Source organism: Lithobates pipiens, unplaced genomic scaffold (assembly GCF_037356315.1).
Source record: "Lithobates pipiens isolate NorthernLeopardFrog02 unplaced genomic scaffold, aLitPip1_a1.2 Scaffold_13, whole genome shotgun sequence".
Taxonomy (NCBI): Eukaryota; Metazoa; Chordata; class Amphibia; order Anura; family Ranidae; genus Lithobates; species Lithobates pipiens.
The window spans coordinates 175,714,244-175,729,015 of NW_027507718.1; the positions used below are offsets into that span (position 1 = coordinate 175,714,244).

A 14,772-nucleotide genomic window follows, 5' to 3' on the forward strand; every position below is an offset into this window, starting at 1 on the left:
CCAACAACATAATGGAAAAAAGCCTACGGCACCTGGTATTCGCAGGCGGTCTCCCATCCAGGTACTAACCAGGCCCGACCCTGCTTAGCATCCGAGATCTCACGAGACCGAGCGCATTCAGGGTGATGTGGCCGTAGGCAATGTTGCAGCCTACTTACAACTCTCTTGACAAAAGCCAAGGTGGTCACCTCGGGCAATCGAGAGGAAAAATACAGCAGGTCGCCAAAGCCAACAACATAATGGAAAAAAACCTACGGCACCTGGTATTCCCAGGCGGTCTCCCATCCAGGTACTAACCAGGCCCGACCCTGCTTAGCATCCGAGATCAGATGAGATCAAGCGCATTCAGGGTGATGTTGCCGTAGGCGATCTTGCACCCTACTTACAACTCTCTTGACAAAAGCCAAGGTGGTCACCTCGGGCAATCGAGAGGAAAAATACAGCAGGTCGCCAAAACCAACAACATAATGGAAAAAAGCCTACGGCACCTGGTATTCGCAGGCGGTCTCCCATCCAGGTACTAACCAGGCCTGACCCTGCTTAGCATCCGAGATCAGACGAGATCGAGCGCATTCAGGATGATGTGGCCGTAGGCAATCTTGCACTCTACTTACAACTCTCTTGACAAAAGCCAAGGTGGTCACCTCGGGCAATCGAGAGGAAAAATACAGCAGGTCGCCAAAGCCAACAACATAATGGAAAAAAGCCTACGGCACCTGGTATTCCCAGGCGGTCTCCCATCCAGGTACTAACCAGGCACGACCCTGCTTAGCATCCGAGATCAGACGAGATCGAGCGCATTCAGGGTGATGTGGCCGTAGGCAATCTTGCACCCTACTTACAACTCTCTTGACAAAAGCCAAGGTGGTCACCTCGGGCAATCGAGAAGAAAAATACAGCAGGTCGCCAAAGCCAACAACATAATGGAAAAAAGCCGACGGCACCTGGTATTCCCAGGCGGTCTCCCATCCAGTTACTAAACAGGCACGACCCTGCTTAGCATCCGAGATCAGACGAGATCGAGCGCATTCAGGGTGATGTGGCCATAGGCAATCTTGCATCCTACTTACAACTCTCTTGACAAAAGCCAAGGTGGTCACCTCGGGCAATCGAGAGGAAAAATACAGCAGGTCGCCAAAGCCAACAACATAATGGAAAAAAGCCTACGGCACCTGGTATTCCCAAGCGGTCTCCCTTCCAGGTACTAACCAGGCCCGACCCTGCTTAGCATCCGAGATAAGACGAGATTGAGCGCATTCAGGGTGATGTGGCTGTAGGCGATTTTGCACCCTACTTACAACTCTCTTGACAAAAGCCAAGCTGGTCACCTCGGGCAATCGAGAGGAAAAATACAGCAGGTCGCCAAAGCCAACAACATAATGGAAAAAAGCCTACGGCACCTGGTATTCCCAGGCGGTCTCCCATCCAGGTACTAACCAGGCCCGACCCTGCTTAGCATCCGAGATCAGACGAGATCGAGCGCATTCAGGATGATGTGGCCGTAGGCGATCTTGCACCCTACTTACAACTCTCTTGACAAAAGCTAGGTTGGTCACCTCGAGCAAACGAGAGGAAAAATACAGCAGGTCGCCAAAGCCAACAACATAATGGAAAAAAGCCTACGGCACCTGGTATTCCCAGGCGGTCTCCCATTCAGGTACTAAGCAGGCCCGACCCTGCTTAGCATCCGAGATGAGACGAGATCGAGCGCATTCAGGGTGATGTGGCCGTAGGCGATCTTGCATCCTACTTACAACTCTCTTGACAAAAGCCAAGGTGGTCACCTCGGGCAATCGATAGGAAAAATACAGCAGGTCGCCAAAGCCAACAACATAATGGAAAAAAGCCTACGGCACCTGGTATTCCCAAGCGGTCTCCCATCCAGGTACTAACCAGGCCCGACCCTGCTTAGCATCCGAGATCAGACGAGATTGAGCGCATTCAGGGTGATGTGGCTGTAGGCGATCTTGCAACCTACTTGCAACTCTCTTGACAAAAGCCAAGGTGGTCACCTCGGGCAATCGAGAGGAAAAATACAGCAGGTCGCCAAAGCCAACAACATAATGGAAAAAAGCCTACGGCACCTGGTATTCCCAGGCAGTCTCCCATCCAGGAACTAACCAGGCCCGACCCTGCTTAGCATCCGAGATCAGACGAGATAGAGCACATTCAGGGTGATGTGGCCGTAGGCAATCTTGCACCCTACTTACAACTCTCTTGACAAAAGCCAAGGTGGTCACCTCGGGCAATCGAGAGGAAAAATACAGCAGGTCGCCAAAGCCAACAACATAATGGAAAAAAGCCTACGGCACCTGCTATTCCCAGGCGGTCTACCATCCAGGTACTAACCAGGCCCGACCCTGCTTAGCATCCGAGATCAGACGAGATCGAGCGCATTCAGGGTGATGTGGCCGTAGGTGATCTTGCACCCTACTTACAACTCTCTTGACAAAAGCCAAGGTGGTCACCTCGGGCAATCGAGAGGAAAAATACAGCAGGTCGCCAAAGCCAACAACATAATGGAAAAAAGCCTACGGCACCTGGTATTCCCAAGCGGTCTCCCATCCAGGTATTAACCAGGCCCGACCCTGCTTAGCATCCGAGATCAGACGAGATTGAGCGCATTCAGGGTGATGTGGCTTTAGGCGGTCTTGCACCCTACTTACAACTCTCTTGACAAAAGCCAAGGTGGTCACCTCGGGCAATCGAAAAGAAAAATACAGCAGGTCGCCAAAGCCAACAACATAATGGAAAAAAGCCTACGGCACCTGGTATTCCCAGACGGTCTCCCATCCAGGTACTAACCAGGCCCGACCCTGCTTAGCATCCGAGATCAAACGAGATCGAGCGCATTCAGGGTGATGTGGCCGTAGGCAACCTTGCACCCTACTTACAACTCTCTTGACAAAAGCCAAGGTGGTCACCTCGGGCAATCGAAAAGAAAAATACAGCAGGTCGCCAAAGCCAACAACATAATGGAAAAAAGCCTACGGCACCTGGTATTCCCAGGCGGTTTCCCATCCAGGTACTAACCAGGCCCAAACCTGCTTAGCATCCGAGATCAGATGAGATCGAGTGCATTCAGGGTGATGTGGCCGTAGGCAATCTTGCACCCTACTTACAACTCTCTTGACAAAAGCCAAGGTGGTCAGCTCGGGCAATCGAGAGGAAAAATACAGCAGGTCGCCAAAGCCAACAACATAATGGAAAAAAGCCTACGGTATCTGGTATTCCCAGGCGGTCTCCCATCCAGGTACTAACCAGGCCCGACCCTGCTTAGCATCCGAGATCAGACGAGATCGAGCGCATTCAGGGTGATGTGGCTGTAGGCGATCTTGCACCCTACTTACAACTCTCTTGACAAAAGCCAAGCTGGTCACCTCGGGCAATCGAGAGGAAAAATACAGCAGGTCGCCAAATCCAACAACATAATGGAAAAAAGCCTACGGCACCTGGTATTCCCAGGCGGTCTCCCATCCAGGTACTTAACAGTCCCGACCCTGCTTAGCATCTGAGATCAGACGAGATCGAGCGCATTCAGGGTGATGCGGCCGTAGGCGATCTTGCACCCTACTTACAACTCTCTTGACAAAGGCCAAGGTGGTCACCTCGGGCAATCGAGAGGAAAAATACAGCAGGTCGCCAAAGCCAACAACATAATGGAAAAAAGCCTACGGCACCTGGTATTCCGAAGCGGTCTCCCATCCAGGTATTAACCAGGCCCGACCCTGCTTAGCATCCGAGATCAGACGAGATTGAGCGCATTCAGGGTGATGTGGCTTTAGGCGGTCTTGCACCCTACTTACAACTCTCTTGACAAAAGCCAAGGTGGTCACCTCGGGCAATCGAAAAGAAAAATACAGCAGGTCGCCAAAGCCAACAACATAATGGAAAAAAGCCTACGGCACCAGGTATTCCCAGACGGTCTCCCATCCAGGTACTAACCAGGCCCGACCCTGCTTAGCATCCGAGATCAAACGAGATCGAGCGCATTCAGGGTGATGTGGCCGTAGGCAACCTTGCACCCTACTTACAACTCTCTTGACAAAAGCCAAGGTGGTCACCTCGGGCAATCGAAAAGAAAAATACAGCAGGTCGCCAAAGCCAACAACATAATGGAAAAAAGCCTACGGCATCTGGTATTCCCAGGCGGTCTCCCATCCAGGTACTAACCAGGCCCGACCCTGCTTAGCATCCGAGATCAGACGAGATCGAGCGCATTCAGGGTGATGTGGCCGTAGGCGATCTTGCCTCCTACTTACAACTCTCTTGACAAAAGCCAAGGTGGTCACCTCGGGCAAACGATAGGAAAAATACAGCATGTCGCCAAAGCCAACAACATAATGGAAAAAAGCCTACGGCACCTGGTATTCCCAGGCGGTCTCCCATCCAGGTACTAACCAGGCCCGACCCTGCTTAGCATCCGAGGTCAGACGAGATCGAGCGCATTCAGGGTGATGTGGCTGTAGGCGATCTTGCACCCTACTTACAACTCTCTTGACAAAAGCCAAGCTGGTCACCTCGGGCAATCGAGAGGAAAAATACAGCAGGTCGCCAAAGCCAACAACATAATGGAAAAAAGCCTACGGCACCTGGTATTCCCAGGCGGTCTCCCATCCAGGTACTAACCAGGCCTGACCCTGCTTAGCATCGGAGATCAGACGAGATCGAACGCATTCAGGGTGATGTGGCCGTAGGCGATCTTGCACCCTACTTACAACTCTCTTGACAAAAGCCAAGGTGGTCACCTCGGGCAATCGAGAGGAAAAATACAGCAGGTCGCCAAAGCCAACAACATAATGGAAAAAAGCCTACGGCACCTGGTATTCCCAAGCGGTCTCCCATCCAGGTACTAACCAGGCCCGACCCTGCTTAACATCCGAGATCAGACGAGATCGAGTGCATTCAGGGTGATGTGGCCGTAGGCGATCTTGCACCCTACTTACAACTCTCTTGACAAAAGCTAAGGTGGTCACCTCGGGCAATCGAGAGGAAAAATACAGCAGGTCGCCAAAGCCAACAACATAATGGAAAAAAGCCTACGGCACCTGGTATTCCCAGGCGGTCTACCATCCAGGTACTAACCAGGCCTGACCCTGCTTAACATCCGAGATCAGACGAGATCGAGCGCATTCAGGGTGATGTGGCTGTAGGCGATCTTGCAACCTACTTACAACTCTCTTGACAAAAGCCAAGCTGGTCACCTCAGGCAATCGAGAGGAAAAATACAGCAGGTCGCCAAAGCCAACAACATAATGGAAAAAAGCCTACGGCACCTGGTATTCCCAGGCGGTCTCCCATCCAGGTACTAAGCAGGCCCGACCCTGCTTAGCATCCGAGATCAGACGAGATCTAGCGCATTCAGGGTGATGTGGCCGTAGGCGATCTTGCATCCTACTTACAACTCTCTTGACAAAAGCCAAGGTGGTCACCTCGGGCAATAGAGAGGAAAAATACAGCAGGTCGCCAAAGCCAACAACATAATGGAAAAAAGCCTAGGGGACCTTGTATTCCCAGGCGGTCTCCCATCCAGGTACTAACCAGGCCTGACCCTGCTTAGCACCCGAGATCAGACGAGATCGAGCGCATTCAGGGTGATGTGGCTGTAGGCGTTCTTGCATCCTACTTACAACTCTCTTGACAAAAGCCAAGCTGGTCACCTCGTGCAATCGAGAGGAAAAATACAGCAGGTCGCCAAAGCCAACAACATAATGGAAAAAAGAATACGGCACCTGGTATTCCCAGGTGGTCTCCCATCCAGATACTAAAAAGGCCCGACCCTGCTCAGCATCCGAGATCAGACGAGATCGAGCGCATTCAGGGTGATGTGGCTGTAGGCAATCTTGCACCCTACTTACAACTCTCTTGACAAAAGCCAAGCTGGTCACCTCGGGCAATTGAGAGGAAAAATACAGCAGGTCGCCAAAGCCAACAACATAATGGAAAAAAGCCTACGGCACCAGGTATTCCCAGACGGTCTCCCATCCAGGTACTAACCAGGCCCGACCCTGCTTAGCATCCGAGATCAAACGAGATCGAGCGCATTCAGGGTGATGTGGCCGTAGGCAACCTTGCACCCTACTTACAACTCTCTTGACAAAAGCCAAGGTGGTCACCTCGGGCAATCGAAAAGAAAAATACAGCAGGTCGCCAAAGCCAACAACATAATGGAAAAAAGCCTACGGCATCTGGTATTCCCAGGCGGTCTCCCATCCAGGTACTAACCAGGCCTGACCCTGCTTAGCATCCGAGGTCAGACGAGATCGAGCGCATTCAGGGTGATGTGGCTGTAGGCGATCTTGCACCCTACTTACAACTCTCTTGACAAAAGCCAAGCTGGTCACCTCGGGCAATCGAGAGGAAAAATACAGCAGGTCGCCAAAGCCAACAACATAATGGAAAAAAGCCTACGGCACCTGGTATTCCCAGGCGGTCTCCCATCCAGGTACTAACCAGGCCTGACCCTGCTTAGCATCGGAGATCAGACGAGATCGAACGCATTCAGGGTGATGTGGCCGTAGGCGATCTTGCACCCTACTTACAACTCTCTTGACAAAAGCCAAGGTGGTCACCTCGGGCAATCGAGAGGAAAAATACAGCAGGTCGCCAAAGCCAACAACATAATGGAAAAAAGCCTACGGCACCTGGTATTCCCAAGCGGTCTCCCATCCAGGTACTAACCAGGCCCGACCCTGCTTAACATCCGAGATCAGACGAGATCGAGTGCATTCAGGGTGATGTGGCCGTAGGCGATCTTGCACCCTACTTACAACTCTCTTGACAAAAGCCAAGGTGGTCACCTCGGGCAATCGAGAGGAAAAATACAGCAGGTCGCCAAAGCCAACAACATAATGGAAAAAAGCCTACGGCACCTGGTATTCCCAGGCGGTCTACCATCCAGGTACTAACCAGGCCTGACCCTGCTTAACATCCGAGATCAGACGAGATCGAGCGCATTCAGGGTGATGTGGCTGTAGGCGATCTTGCAACCTACTTACAACTCTCTTGACAAAAGCCAAGCTGGTCACCTCAGGCAATCGAGAGGAAAAATACAGCAGGTCGCCAAAGCCAACAACATAATGGAAAAAAGCCTACGGCACCTGGTATTCCCAGGCGGTCTCCCATCCAGGTACTAAGCAGGCCCGACCCTGCTTAGCATCCGAGATCAGACGAGATCTAGCGCATTCAGGGTGATGTGGCCGTAGGCGATCTTGCATCCTACTTACAACTCTCTTGACAAAAGCCAAGGTGGTCACCTCGGGCAATAGAGAGGAAAAATACAGCAGGTCGCCAAAGCCAACAACATAATGGAAAAAAGCCTAGGGGACCTTGTATTCCCAGGCGGTCTCCCATCCAGGTACTAACCAGGCCTGACCCTGCTTAGCACCCGAGATCAGACGAGATTGAGCGCATTCAGGGTGATGTGGCTGTAGGCGTTCTTGCATCCTACTTACAACTCTCTTGACAAAAGCCAAGCTGGTCACCTCGTGCAATCGAGAGGAAAAATACAGCAGGTCGCCAAAGCCAACAACATAATGGAAAAAAGAATACGGCACCTGGTATTCCCAGGTGGTCTCCCATCCAGATACTAAAAAGGCCCGACCCTGCTTAGCATCCGAGATCAGACGAGATCGAGCGCATTCAGGGTGATGTGGCTGTAGGCAATCTTGCACCCTACTTACAACTCTCTTGACAAAAGCCAAGCTGGTCACCTCGGGCAATCGAGAGGAAAAATACAGCAGGTCGCCAAAGCCAACAACATAATGGAAAAAAGCCTACGGCACCTGGTATTCCCAGGCGGTCTGCCCATCCAGGTACTAACCAGGCCCGACCCCGCTTAGCATCCGAGATCAGACGAGATCAAGCGCATTCAGGGTGATGTGGCCGTAGGCGATCTTGCACCCTACTTACAACTCTCTTGACAAAAGCCAAGGTGGTCACCTCGGGCAAACGAGAGGAAAAATACAGCAGGTCGCCTAAGCCAACAACATAATGGAAAAAAGCCTACGGCACCTGGTATTCCCAGGTGGTCTCCCATCCAGGTACTAACCAGGCCCGACCCTGCTTAGCATTCGAGATCAGACGAGATCGAGCGCATTCAGGGTGAGGTGGCTGTAGGCGATTTCCACCGTACTTACAACTCTCTTGACAAAAGCCAAGGTGGTCACCTCGGGCTATAGAGAGGAAAAATACAGCAGGTCGCCAAAGCCAACAACATAATGGAAAAAAGCCTACGGCACCTGGTATTCTCAGGCGGTCTCCCATCCAGGTACTAACCAGGCCCGACCCTGCTGAGCATCCGATATCAGATGAGATCGAGCGCATTCAGGGTGATGAGGCCGTAGACGATCTTGCACCTTACTTACAACTCTCTTGACGAAAGCCAAGGCGGTCACCTCGGGCAATCGAGAGGAAAAATACAGCAGGTCGCCAAAGCCAACAACATAATGGAAAAAAGCCTACGGCACCTGGTATTCCCAGGCGCTCACCCATCCAGGTTCTAACCAGGCCCAACCCTGCTTAGCATCCAAGATCAGACGAGATCGAGCGCATTCAGGGTGATGTGGCCGTAGGAGATCTTGCACCCTACTTACAACTCTCTTGACAAATGCCAAGGTGGTCACCTCGGGGAAACGAGAGGAAAAATACAGCAGGTCGCCAAAGCCAACAACATAATGGAAAAAAGCCTACGGCACCTGGTATCCCCAGGCGGAATCCCATCCAGGTACTAACCAGGCCCGACCCTGCTTAGCATCCGAGATCAGACGAGATTGAGCGCATTCAGGGTGATGTGGCCATAGGCGATCTTGCTTCCTATTTACAACTCTCTTGACAAAAGCCAAGGTGGTCACCTCGGGCAAACGAGAGGAAAAATACAGCAGGTCGCCAAAGCCAACAACATAATGGAAAAAAGCCTACGGCACCTGGTATTCCCAGGCGGTCTCCCATCCAGGTACTAACCAGGCCCGACCCTGCTTAGCATCCGAGATCAGACAAGATCGAGCGCATTCAGGGTGATGTGGCTGTAGGCAATCTTGCACCCTACTTACAACTCTCTTGACAAAAGCCAAGGTGGTCACCTCGGGCAATCGAGAGGAAAAATACAACATAATGGAAAAAAGCCTACGGCACCTGGTATTCCCAGGCAGAATCCCATCCAGGTACTAACCAGGTCCGACCCTGCTTAGCATCCGAGATCAGACGAGATTGAGCGCATGCAGGGTGATGTGGCCATAGGCGATCTTGCTCCCTACTTACAACTCTCTTGACAAAAGCCAAGGTGGTCACCTCGGGCAAACGAGAGGAAAAATACAGCAGGTCGCCAAAGCCAACAACATAATGGAAAAAAGCCTACGGCACCTGGTATTCCCAGGCGGTCTCCCATCCAGGCACTAACCAGGCCCGACCCTGCTTAGCATCCGAGATCAGACGAGATCGAGCGCATTCAGGGTGATGTGGCTGTAGGCAATCTTGCACCCTACTTACAACTCTCTTGACAAAAGCCAAGGTGGTCACCTCGGGCAAACGAGAGGAAAAATACAGCAGGTCGCCAAAGCCAACAACATAATGGAAAAAAGCCTACGGCACCTGGTATTCCCAGGCGGTCTCCCATCCAGGTACTAACCAGGCCCGACCCTGCTTAGCATCCGAGATCAGACGAGATTGAGCGCATTCAGGGTGATGTGGCCATAGGCAATCTTGCACCCTACTTACAACTCTCTTGACAAAAGCCAAGGTGGTCACCTCGGGCAATAGAGAGGAAAAATACAGCAGGTCGCCAAAGCCAACAACATAATGGAAAAAAGCCTACGGCACCTGGTATTCCCAGGTGGTCTCCCATCTAGGAACTAACCAGGCCCGACCCTGCTTAGCATCCAAGATCAGACGAGATCGAGCGCATTCAGGGTGATATGGCTGTAGGCGATTATCCTCCCTACTTACAACTCTCTTGACAAAAGCCAAGGTGGTCACCTCGTGCAATAGAGAGGAAAAATACAGCAGGTCGCCAAAGCCAACAACATAATGGAAAAAAGCCTATGGCACCTGGTATTCCCAGGCGGTCTCCCATCCAGGTACTAACCAGGCCCGACCCTGCTTAGCATCCGAGATCAGATGAGATCGAGCGCATTCAGGGTGATGTGGCCGTAAGCAATCTTGCATCCTACTTACAACTCTCTTGACAAAAGCCAAGGTGGTCATCTCGGGCAATCGAGAGGAAAAATACAGCAGCTTGCCAAAGCCAACAACATAATGGAAAAAAGCCTACGGCACCTGGTATTCCCAGGCGGTCTCCCATCCAGGTACTAACCAGGCCCGACCCTGCTTAGCATCCGAGATCAGACGAGATCGGGTGCATTCAGGGTGATGTGGCCATAGGCGATCTTGCACCCTACTTACAACTCTCTTTACAAAAGCCAAGGTGGTCACCTCGGGCAATCGAGAGGAAAAATACAGCAGGTCGCCAAAGCCAACAACATAATGGAAAAAAGCCTACGGCACCTGGTATTCCCAGGCGGTCTCCCATCCAGGTACCAACCAGGCCCGACCCTGCTTAGCATACGAGATCAGACGAGATCGACCGCATTCAGAGCGATGTGGCCGTAGGCGATCTTGCACCCTACTTACAACTCTCTTGACAAAAGCCAAGGTGGTCACCTTGGGCAATCGAGAGGAAAAATACAGCAGGTCGCCAAAGCCAACAACATAATGGGAAAAAGCCTACGGCACCTGGTATTCCCAGGCGGTCTCCCATCCAGGTACTAACCAGGCCCGACCCTGCTTAGCATCTAAGATCAGATGAGATCGAGCGCATTCAGGGTGATGTGGCCATAGGCGATCTTGCACCCTACTTACAACTCTCTTTACAAAAGCCAAGGTGGTCACCTCGGGCAATCGAGAGGAAAAATACAGCAGGTCACCAAAGCCAACAACATAATGGAAAAAAGCCTACGGCACCTGGTATTCCCAGGCGGTCTCCCATCCAGGTACTAACCAGGCCCGACCCTACTTAGCTTCCGAGATCAGACGAGATCGAGCGCATTCAGGGTGATGTGGCGGTAGGCGATCTTGCACCCTACTTACAACTCTCTTGACAAAAGCCAAGGTGGTCACCTCGGGCAATGGAGAGGAAAAATACAGCAGGTCGCCAAAGCCAACAACATAATGGAAAAAAGCCTACGGCACCTGGTATTCCCAGACGGTCTCCCATCCAGGTACTAACCAGGCCCGACCCTGCTTAGCATCCGAGATCAGACAAGATGGAGCGCATTCGGGGTGATGTGGCCGTAGGTGATTTTGTGCCCTACTTACAACTCTCTTGACAAAAGCCAAGGTGGTCACCTTGGGCAATCGAGAGGAAAAATACAGCAGGTCACCAAAGCCAAAAACATAATGGCAAAAAGCCTACGGCACCTGGTATTCCCAGGCGGTCTCCCATCCAGGTACTAACCAGGCACGACCCTGCTTAGCATCCGAGATCAGACGAGATCGAGCGCATTCAGGGTGATGTGGCCGTAGGCGATCTCGCACCCTACTTACAACTCTCTTGACAAAAGCCAAGGTGGTCACCTCGGGCAATCGAGAGGAAAAATACAGCAGGTCGCCAAAGCTAACAACATAATGGAAAAAAGCCTACGGCACCTAGTATTCCCAGGCGGTCTGCCCATCCAGGTACTAACCAGGCCCGACCCCGCTTAGCATCCGAGATCAGACGAGATCGAGCGCATTCAGGGTGATGTGGCCGTAGGCGATCTTGCACCCTACTTACAACTCTCTTGACAAAAGCCAAGGTGGTCACCTCGGGCAATAGAGAGGAAAAATACAGCAGGTCGCCAAAGCCAACAACATAATGGAAAAAAGCCTACGGCACCTGGTATTCCCAGGCGGTCTCCCATCCAGGTACTAACCAGGCACGACCCTGCTTAGCATCCGAGATCAGACGAGATCGAGCGCATTCAGGGTGATGTGGCCGTAGGTGATCTTGCTCCCTACTTACAACTCTCTTGACAAAAGCCAAGGTGGTCACCTCGGGCAATCGAGAGGAAAAATACAGCAGGTCGCCAAAGCCAACAACATAATGGAAAAAAGCCTACGGCACCTGGTATTCCCAGGCGGTCTCCCATCCAGGTACTAACCAGGCCCGACCCTGCTTAGCATCCGAGATCAGATGAGATCGAGCGCATTCAGGGTGATGTGGCCGTAGGCGATCTTGCACCCTACTTACAACTCTCTTGACAAAAGCCAAGGTGGTCACCTCGGGCAATCGAGATGAAAAATACAGCAGGTCGCCAAAGTCAACAACATAATGGAAAAAAGCCTACGGCACCTGGTATTCCCAGTCGGGCTCCCATCCAGGTACTAACCAGGCCCGACCCTGCTTAGCATCCGAGATCAGACGACATCGAGCGCAATCAGGGTGATGTGGCCGTAGGCGATCTTGCACCCTACTTACAACTCTCTTGACAAAAGCCAATGTGGTCACCTCGGGCAATCGAGATGAAAAATACAGCAGGTCGCCAAAGCCAACAACATAATGGAAAAAAGCCTATGGCACCTTGTATTCCCAGGCGGTCACCCATCCAGGTACTAAGCAGGCCCGACCCTGTTTAGCATCCGAGATCAGACGAGATCGAGCGCATTCAGGGTGATGTGGCCGTAGGCAATCTTGCACCCTAGTTACAACTCTCTTGACAAAAGCCAATGTGGTCACCTCGGGCAATTGAGATGAAAATAACAGCAGGTCGCCAAAGCCAACAACATAATGGAAAAAAGCCTACGGCACCTGGTATTCCCAGGCGGTCTCCCATCCAGGTACTAACCAGGCCCGACCCTGCTTAGTATCCGAGATCAGATGAAATCGAGCGCATTCAGGGTAATGTGGCCGTAGGCAATCTTGCACCCTACTTACAAATCTCTTGACAAAAGCCAAGGTGGTCACCTCAGGTAATCGAGAGGAAAAATACAGCAGGTCACCAAAGCCAACAACATAATGGAAAAAAGCCTACGGAACCTGGTATTCCCAGGCGGTCTCCCATCCAGGTACTAACCAGGCCCGACCCTGCTTAGCTTCCGAGATCAGACGAGATCGTGCGCATTCAGGGTGATGTGGCCGTAGGCGATCTTGCACCCTACTTACAACTCTCTTGACAAAAGCCAAGGTGGTCACCTCGGGCAATCGAGAGGAAAAATACAGCAGGTCGCCAAAGCCAACAACATAATGGAAAAAAGCCTACGGCACCTGGTATTCCCAGGCGGTCTCCCATCCAGGTACTAACTAGGCCCGACCCTGCTTAGCATCCGAGATCAGATGAGATCGAGCGCATTCAGGGTGATGGAGCTGTAGGCGATCTTGCACCCTACTTACAACTCTCTTGACAAAAGCCAAGGTGGTCACCTTGGGCAATCGAGAGGAAAAATACAGCAGGTCGCCAAAGCCAACAACATAATGGAAAAAAGCCTACGGCACCTGGGATTCCCAGGCGGTCTCCCATCCAGGTACTAACCAGGCCCGACCCTGCTTAGCATCCGAGATCAGACGACATCGAGCGCATTCACGGTGATGTGGCCATAGGCGATCTTGCACCCTACTTACAACTCTCTTGACAAAAGCCAAGGTGGTCACCTCGGGCAATCGAGAGGAAAAATAGAGCAGGTCGCCAAAGCCAACAACATAATGGAAAAAAGACTACGGCACCTGGTATTCCCAGGCGGTCTCCCATCCAGGTACCAACCAGGCCTGACCCTGCTTAGCATCCGAGATCAGACGAGATCGATCGCATTCAGTTTGATGCGGCCGTAGGTGATCTTGCACCCTACTTACAACTCTCTTGACAAAAGCCAAGGTGGTCACCTCGGGCAATCGAGAGGAAAAATACAGCAGGTCGCCAAAGCCAACAACATAATGGAAAAAAGCCTACGGCACCTGGTATTCCCAGGCGGTCTCCCATCCAGGTACTAACCAGGCCCAACCCTGCTTAGCATCCGAGATCAGACGAGATCGAGCGCATTCAGGGTGATGTGGACGTAGGCGATCTTGCACCCTACTTACAACTCTCTTGACAAAAGCCAAGGTGGTCACCTCGGGCAATCGAGAGGAAAAATACAGCAGGTCGCCAAAGTCAACAACATAATGGAAAAAAGCCTATGGCACCTGGTATTCCCAGTCGGGCTCCCATCCAGGTACTAACCAGGCCCGACCCTGCTTAGCATCCGAGATCAGACAAGATCGAGCGCAATCAGGGTGATGTGGCCGTAGGCGATCTTGCACACTACTTACAACTCTCTTGACAAAAGCCAATGTGGTCACCTCGGGCAATCGAGATGAAAAATACAGCAGGTCGCCAAAGCCAACAACATAATGGAAAAAAGCCTACGGCACCTGGTATTCCCAGGCGGTCTCCCATCCAGGTACTAACCAGGCGCGACCCTGCTTAGCATCCGAGATCAGACGAGATCGAGCGCATTCAGGGTGAAGTGACCGTAGGCGATCTTGCACCCTACTTACAACTCTCTTGACAAAAGCCAAGGTGGTCACCTCTTGCAAACGAGAGGAAAAATACAACAGGTCGCCAAAGCCAACAACATAATGGAAAAAAGCCTACGGCACCTGGTATCCCCAGGCGGTCTCCCATCCAGGTACTAACCAGGCTTACCCTACTTAGCATCCGAGATCAGATGAGATCGAGCGCATTCAGGGTGATGTGGCCGTAGGCAATCTTGAACCCTACTTACAACTCTCTTGACGAAAGCCAAGGTGGTCACCTCAGGCAATCG

General features: G+C 51.9%; 30 non-coding genes and 34 pseudogenes across 30 annotated transcripts; all 64 read right to left on the bottom strand.

The window, feature by feature from the left end:
* Positions 1 to 20: 20 nt before the first annotated feature.
* On the bottom strand, positions 21 to 139 carry LOC143977496 (5S ribosomal RNA). The gene has a single exon (XR_013273772.1). It is a non-coding gene; the product is annotated as a 5S ribosomal RNA (ribosomal RNA).
* Positions 140 to 248: 109 nt separating this feature from the next.
* LOC143976726 (5S ribosomal RNA) lies at positions 249 to 367 on the bottom strand. Its single transcript, XR_013273022.1, has one exon. It is a non-coding gene; the product is annotated as a 5S ribosomal RNA (ribosomal RNA).
* A 109-nt stretch (positions 368 to 476) lies between these two features.
* On the bottom strand, positions 477 to 595 carry LOC143977819 (5S ribosomal RNA; annotated as a pseudogene).
* A 109-nt stretch (positions 596 to 704) lies between these two features.
* LOC143978764 (5S ribosomal RNA) lies at positions 705 to 823 on the bottom strand. Its single transcript, XR_013273975.1, has one exon. It is a non-coding gene; the product is annotated as a 5S ribosomal RNA (ribosomal RNA).
* Positions 824 to 932: 109 nt separating this feature from the next.
* On the bottom strand, positions 933 to 1,051 carry LOC143978457 (5S ribosomal RNA; annotated as a pseudogene).
* Positions 1,052 to 1,160: 109 nt separating this feature from the next.
* On the bottom strand, positions 1,161 to 1,279 carry LOC143979327 (5S ribosomal RNA; annotated as a pseudogene).
* Positions 1,280 to 1,388: 109 nt separating this feature from the next.
* On the bottom strand, positions 1,389 to 1,507 carry LOC143979613 (5S ribosomal RNA). The gene has a single exon (XR_013274060.1). It is a non-coding gene; the product is annotated as a 5S ribosomal RNA (ribosomal RNA).
* Positions 1,508 to 1,616: 109 nt separating this feature from the next.
* Positions 1,617 to 1,735, bottom strand: LOC143978447 (5S ribosomal RNA; annotated as a pseudogene).
* Positions 1,736 to 1,844: 109 nt separating this feature from the next.
* On the bottom strand, positions 1,845 to 1,963 carry LOC143977816 (5S ribosomal RNA; annotated as a pseudogene).
* Positions 1,964 to 2,072: 109 nt separating this feature from the next.
* Positions 2,073 to 2,191, bottom strand: LOC143978790 (5S ribosomal RNA; annotated as a pseudogene).
* Positions 2,192 to 2,300: 109 nt separating this feature from the next.
* Positions 2,301 to 2,419, bottom strand: LOC143977522 (5S ribosomal RNA). The gene has a single exon (XR_013273798.1). It is a non-coding gene; the product is annotated as a 5S ribosomal RNA (ribosomal RNA).
* A 109-nt stretch (positions 2,420 to 2,528) lies between these two features.
* Positions 2,529 to 2,647, bottom strand: LOC143979201 (5S ribosomal RNA; annotated as a pseudogene).
* A 109-nt stretch (positions 2,648 to 2,756) lies between these two features.
* Positions 2,757 to 2,875, bottom strand: LOC143979624 (5S ribosomal RNA). Its single transcript, XR_013274061.1, has one exon. It is a non-coding gene; the product is annotated as a 5S ribosomal RNA (ribosomal RNA).
* A 109-nt stretch (positions 2,876 to 2,984) lies between these two features.
* LOC143979898 (5S ribosomal RNA) lies at positions 2,985 to 3,103 on the bottom strand. Its single transcript, XR_013274110.1, has one exon. It is a non-coding gene; the product is annotated as a 5S ribosomal RNA (ribosomal RNA).
* A 109-nt stretch (positions 3,104 to 3,212) lies between these two features.
* On the bottom strand, positions 3,213 to 3,331 carry LOC143978164 (5S ribosomal RNA; annotated as a pseudogene).
* A 109-nt stretch (positions 3,332 to 3,440) lies between these two features.
* On the bottom strand, positions 3,441 to 3,559 carry LOC143978939 (5S ribosomal RNA; annotated as a pseudogene).
* Positions 3,560 to 3,668: 109 nt separating this feature from the next.
* On the bottom strand, positions 3,669 to 3,787 carry LOC143979466 (5S ribosomal RNA; annotated as a pseudogene).
* A 109-nt stretch (positions 3,788 to 3,896) lies between these two features.
* Positions 3,897 to 4,015, bottom strand: LOC143979784 (5S ribosomal RNA). Its single transcript, XR_013274084.1, has one exon. It is a non-coding gene; the product is annotated as a 5S ribosomal RNA (ribosomal RNA).
* Positions 4,016 to 4,124: 109 nt separating this feature from the next.
* On the bottom strand, positions 4,125 to 4,243 carry LOC143976614 (5S ribosomal RNA). Its single transcript, XR_013272914.1, has one exon. It is a non-coding gene; the product is annotated as a 5S ribosomal RNA (ribosomal RNA).
* Positions 4,244 to 4,352: 109 nt separating this feature from the next.
* On the bottom strand, positions 4,353 to 4,471 carry LOC143976739 (5S ribosomal RNA). The gene has a single exon (XR_013273035.1). It is a non-coding gene; the product is annotated as a 5S ribosomal RNA (ribosomal RNA).
* A 109-nt stretch (positions 4,472 to 4,580) lies between these two features.
* Positions 4,581 to 4,699, bottom strand: LOC143978278 (5S ribosomal RNA; annotated as a pseudogene).
* Positions 4,700 to 4,808: 109 nt separating this feature from the next.
* Positions 4,809 to 4,927, bottom strand: LOC143977358 (5S ribosomal RNA). Its single transcript, XR_013273640.1, has one exon. It is a non-coding gene; the product is annotated as a 5S ribosomal RNA (ribosomal RNA).
* A 109-nt stretch (positions 4,928 to 5,036) lies between these two features.
* Positions 5,037 to 5,155, bottom strand: LOC143977915 (5S ribosomal RNA; annotated as a pseudogene).
* A 109-nt stretch (positions 5,156 to 5,264) lies between these two features.
* On the bottom strand, positions 5,265 to 5,383 carry LOC143977278 (5S ribosomal RNA). The gene has a single exon (XR_013273562.1). It is a non-coding gene; the product is annotated as a 5S ribosomal RNA (ribosomal RNA).
* Positions 5,384 to 5,492: 109 nt separating this feature from the next.
* On the bottom strand, positions 5,493 to 5,611 carry LOC143979705 (5S ribosomal RNA; annotated as a pseudogene).
* A 109-nt stretch (positions 5,612 to 5,720) lies between these two features.
* On the bottom strand, positions 5,721 to 5,839 carry LOC143979572 (5S ribosomal RNA; annotated as a pseudogene).
* A 109-nt stretch (positions 5,840 to 5,948) lies between these two features.
* LOC143979796 (5S ribosomal RNA) lies at positions 5,949 to 6,067 on the bottom strand. Its single transcript, XR_013274085.1, has one exon. It is a non-coding gene; the product is annotated as a 5S ribosomal RNA (ribosomal RNA).
* Positions 6,068 to 6,176: 109 nt separating this feature from the next.
* Positions 6,177 to 6,295, bottom strand: LOC143978642 (5S ribosomal RNA; annotated as a pseudogene).
* Positions 6,296 to 6,404: 109 nt separating this feature from the next.
* On the bottom strand, positions 6,405 to 6,523 carry LOC143978279 (5S ribosomal RNA; annotated as a pseudogene).
* A 109-nt stretch (positions 6,524 to 6,632) lies between these two features.
* LOC143977476 (5S ribosomal RNA) lies at positions 6,633 to 6,751 on the bottom strand. Its single transcript, XR_013273752.1, has one exon. It is a non-coding gene; the product is annotated as a 5S ribosomal RNA (ribosomal RNA).
* A 109-nt stretch (positions 6,752 to 6,860) lies between these two features.
* Positions 6,861 to 6,979, bottom strand: LOC143977916 (5S ribosomal RNA; annotated as a pseudogene).
* Positions 6,980 to 7,088: 109 nt separating this feature from the next.
* LOC143977279 (5S ribosomal RNA) lies at positions 7,089 to 7,207 on the bottom strand. Its single transcript, XR_013273563.1, has one exon. It is a non-coding gene; the product is annotated as a 5S ribosomal RNA (ribosomal RNA).
* A 337-nt stretch (positions 7,208 to 7,544) lies between these two features.
* Positions 7,545 to 7,663, bottom strand: LOC143979315 (5S ribosomal RNA; annotated as a pseudogene).
* A 109-nt stretch (positions 7,664 to 7,772) lies between these two features.
* On the bottom strand, positions 7,773 to 7,892 carry LOC143978120 (5S ribosomal RNA; annotated as a pseudogene).
* Positions 7,893 to 8,001: 109 nt separating this feature from the next.
* LOC143976936 (5S ribosomal RNA) lies at positions 8,002 to 8,120 on the bottom strand. The gene has a single exon (XR_013273226.1). It is a non-coding gene; the product is annotated as a 5S ribosomal RNA (ribosomal RNA).
* Positions 8,121 to 8,228: 108 nt separating this feature from the next.
* Positions 8,229 to 8,347, bottom strand: LOC143978712 (5S ribosomal RNA; annotated as a pseudogene).
* Positions 8,348 to 8,456: 109 nt separating this feature from the next.
* Positions 8,457 to 8,575, bottom strand: LOC143978909 (5S ribosomal RNA; annotated as a pseudogene).
* A 109-nt stretch (positions 8,576 to 8,684) lies between these two features.
* Positions 8,685 to 8,803, bottom strand: LOC143978745 (5S ribosomal RNA; annotated as a pseudogene).
* A 109-nt stretch (positions 8,804 to 8,912) lies between these two features.
* LOC143977345 (5S ribosomal RNA) lies at positions 8,913 to 9,031 on the bottom strand. The gene has a single exon (XR_013273628.1). It is a non-coding gene; the product is annotated as a 5S ribosomal RNA (ribosomal RNA).
* Positions 9,032 to 9,120: 89 nt separating this feature from the next.
* On the bottom strand, positions 9,121 to 9,239 carry LOC143979053 (5S ribosomal RNA; annotated as a pseudogene).
* Positions 9,240 to 9,348: 109 nt separating this feature from the next.
* On the bottom strand, positions 9,349 to 9,467 carry LOC143977462 (5S ribosomal RNA). The gene has a single exon (XR_013273739.1). It is a non-coding gene; the product is annotated as a 5S ribosomal RNA (ribosomal RNA).
* A 109-nt stretch (positions 9,468 to 9,576) lies between these two features.
* Positions 9,577 to 9,695, bottom strand: LOC143977007 (5S ribosomal RNA). The gene has a single exon (XR_013273295.1). It is a non-coding gene; the product is annotated as a 5S ribosomal RNA (ribosomal RNA).
* A 109-nt stretch (positions 9,696 to 9,804) lies between these two features.
* LOC143977807 (5S ribosomal RNA) lies at positions 9,805 to 9,923 on the bottom strand (annotated as a pseudogene).
* A 109-nt stretch (positions 9,924 to 10,032) lies between these two features.
* Positions 10,033 to 10,151, bottom strand: LOC143976469 (5S ribosomal RNA). Its single transcript, XR_013272776.1, has one exon. It is a non-coding gene; the product is annotated as a 5S ribosomal RNA (ribosomal RNA).
* Positions 10,152 to 10,260: 109 nt separating this feature from the next.
* LOC143976441 (5S ribosomal RNA) lies at positions 10,261 to 10,379 on the bottom strand. Its single transcript, XR_013272749.1, has one exon. It is a non-coding gene; the product is annotated as a 5S ribosomal RNA (ribosomal RNA).
* Positions 10,380 to 10,488: 109 nt separating this feature from the next.
* Positions 10,489 to 10,607, bottom strand: LOC143977985 (5S ribosomal RNA; annotated as a pseudogene).
* Positions 10,608 to 10,716: 109 nt separating this feature from the next.
* LOC143977258 (5S ribosomal RNA) lies at positions 10,717 to 10,835 on the bottom strand. Its single transcript, XR_013273542.1, has one exon. It is a non-coding gene; the product is annotated as a 5S ribosomal RNA (ribosomal RNA).
* Positions 10,836 to 10,944: 109 nt separating this feature from the next.
* On the bottom strand, positions 10,945 to 11,063 carry LOC143976471 (5S ribosomal RNA). Its single transcript, XR_013272778.1, has one exon. It is a non-coding gene; the product is annotated as a 5S ribosomal RNA (ribosomal RNA).
* A 109-nt stretch (positions 11,064 to 11,172) lies between these two features.
* Positions 11,173 to 11,291, bottom strand: LOC143979086 (5S ribosomal RNA; annotated as a pseudogene).
* A 109-nt stretch (positions 11,292 to 11,400) lies between these two features.
* Positions 11,401 to 11,519, bottom strand: LOC143978776 (5S ribosomal RNA). Its single transcript, XR_013273976.1, has one exon. It is a non-coding gene; the product is annotated as a 5S ribosomal RNA (ribosomal RNA).
* A 109-nt stretch (positions 11,520 to 11,628) lies between these two features.
* Positions 11,629 to 11,748, bottom strand: LOC143978178 (5S ribosomal RNA; annotated as a pseudogene).
* A 109-nt stretch (positions 11,749 to 11,857) lies between these two features.
* Positions 11,858 to 11,976, bottom strand: LOC143976512 (5S ribosomal RNA). The gene has a single exon (XR_013272816.1). It is a non-coding gene; the product is annotated as a 5S ribosomal RNA (ribosomal RNA).
* Positions 11,977 to 12,085: 109 nt separating this feature from the next.
* Positions 12,086 to 12,204, bottom strand: LOC143976318 (5S ribosomal RNA). The gene has a single exon (XR_013272632.1). It is a non-coding gene; the product is annotated as a 5S ribosomal RNA (ribosomal RNA).
* Positions 12,205 to 12,313: 109 nt separating this feature from the next.
* LOC143978498 (5S ribosomal RNA) lies at positions 12,314 to 12,432 on the bottom strand (annotated as a pseudogene).
* Positions 12,433 to 12,541: 109 nt separating this feature from the next.
* On the bottom strand, positions 12,542 to 12,660 carry LOC143978331 (5S ribosomal RNA; annotated as a pseudogene).
* Positions 12,661 to 12,769: 109 nt separating this feature from the next.
* Positions 12,770 to 12,888, bottom strand: LOC143977388 (5S ribosomal RNA). Its single transcript, XR_013273669.1, has one exon. It is a non-coding gene; the product is annotated as a 5S ribosomal RNA (ribosomal RNA).
* A 109-nt stretch (positions 12,889 to 12,997) lies between these two features.
* On the bottom strand, positions 12,998 to 13,116 carry LOC143976273 (5S ribosomal RNA). Its single transcript, XR_013272589.1, has one exon. It is a non-coding gene; the product is annotated as a 5S ribosomal RNA (ribosomal RNA).
* A 109-nt stretch (positions 13,117 to 13,225) lies between these two features.
* Positions 13,226 to 13,344, bottom strand: LOC143978173 (5S ribosomal RNA; annotated as a pseudogene).
* A 109-nt stretch (positions 13,345 to 13,453) lies between these two features.
* On the bottom strand, positions 13,454 to 13,572 carry LOC143978466 (5S ribosomal RNA; annotated as a pseudogene).
* A 109-nt stretch (positions 13,573 to 13,681) lies between these two features.
* Positions 13,682 to 13,800, bottom strand: LOC143979674 (5S ribosomal RNA; annotated as a pseudogene).
* Positions 13,801 to 13,909: 109 nt separating this feature from the next.
* Positions 13,910 to 14,028, bottom strand: LOC143980129 (5S ribosomal RNA). Its single transcript, XR_013274272.1, has one exon. It is a non-coding gene; the product is annotated as a 5S ribosomal RNA (ribosomal RNA).
* Positions 14,029 to 14,137: 109 nt separating this feature from the next.
* Positions 14,138 to 14,256, bottom strand: LOC143978563 (5S ribosomal RNA; annotated as a pseudogene).
* A 109-nt stretch (positions 14,257 to 14,365) lies between these two features.
* Positions 14,366 to 14,484, bottom strand: LOC143976843 (5S ribosomal RNA). Its single transcript, XR_013273136.1, has one exon. It is a non-coding gene; the product is annotated as a 5S ribosomal RNA (ribosomal RNA).
* Positions 14,485 to 14,593: 109 nt separating this feature from the next.
* LOC143978523 (5S ribosomal RNA) lies at positions 14,594 to 14,711 on the bottom strand (annotated as a pseudogene).
* Between the last annotated feature and the right edge of the window lie 61 nt (positions 14,712 to 14,772).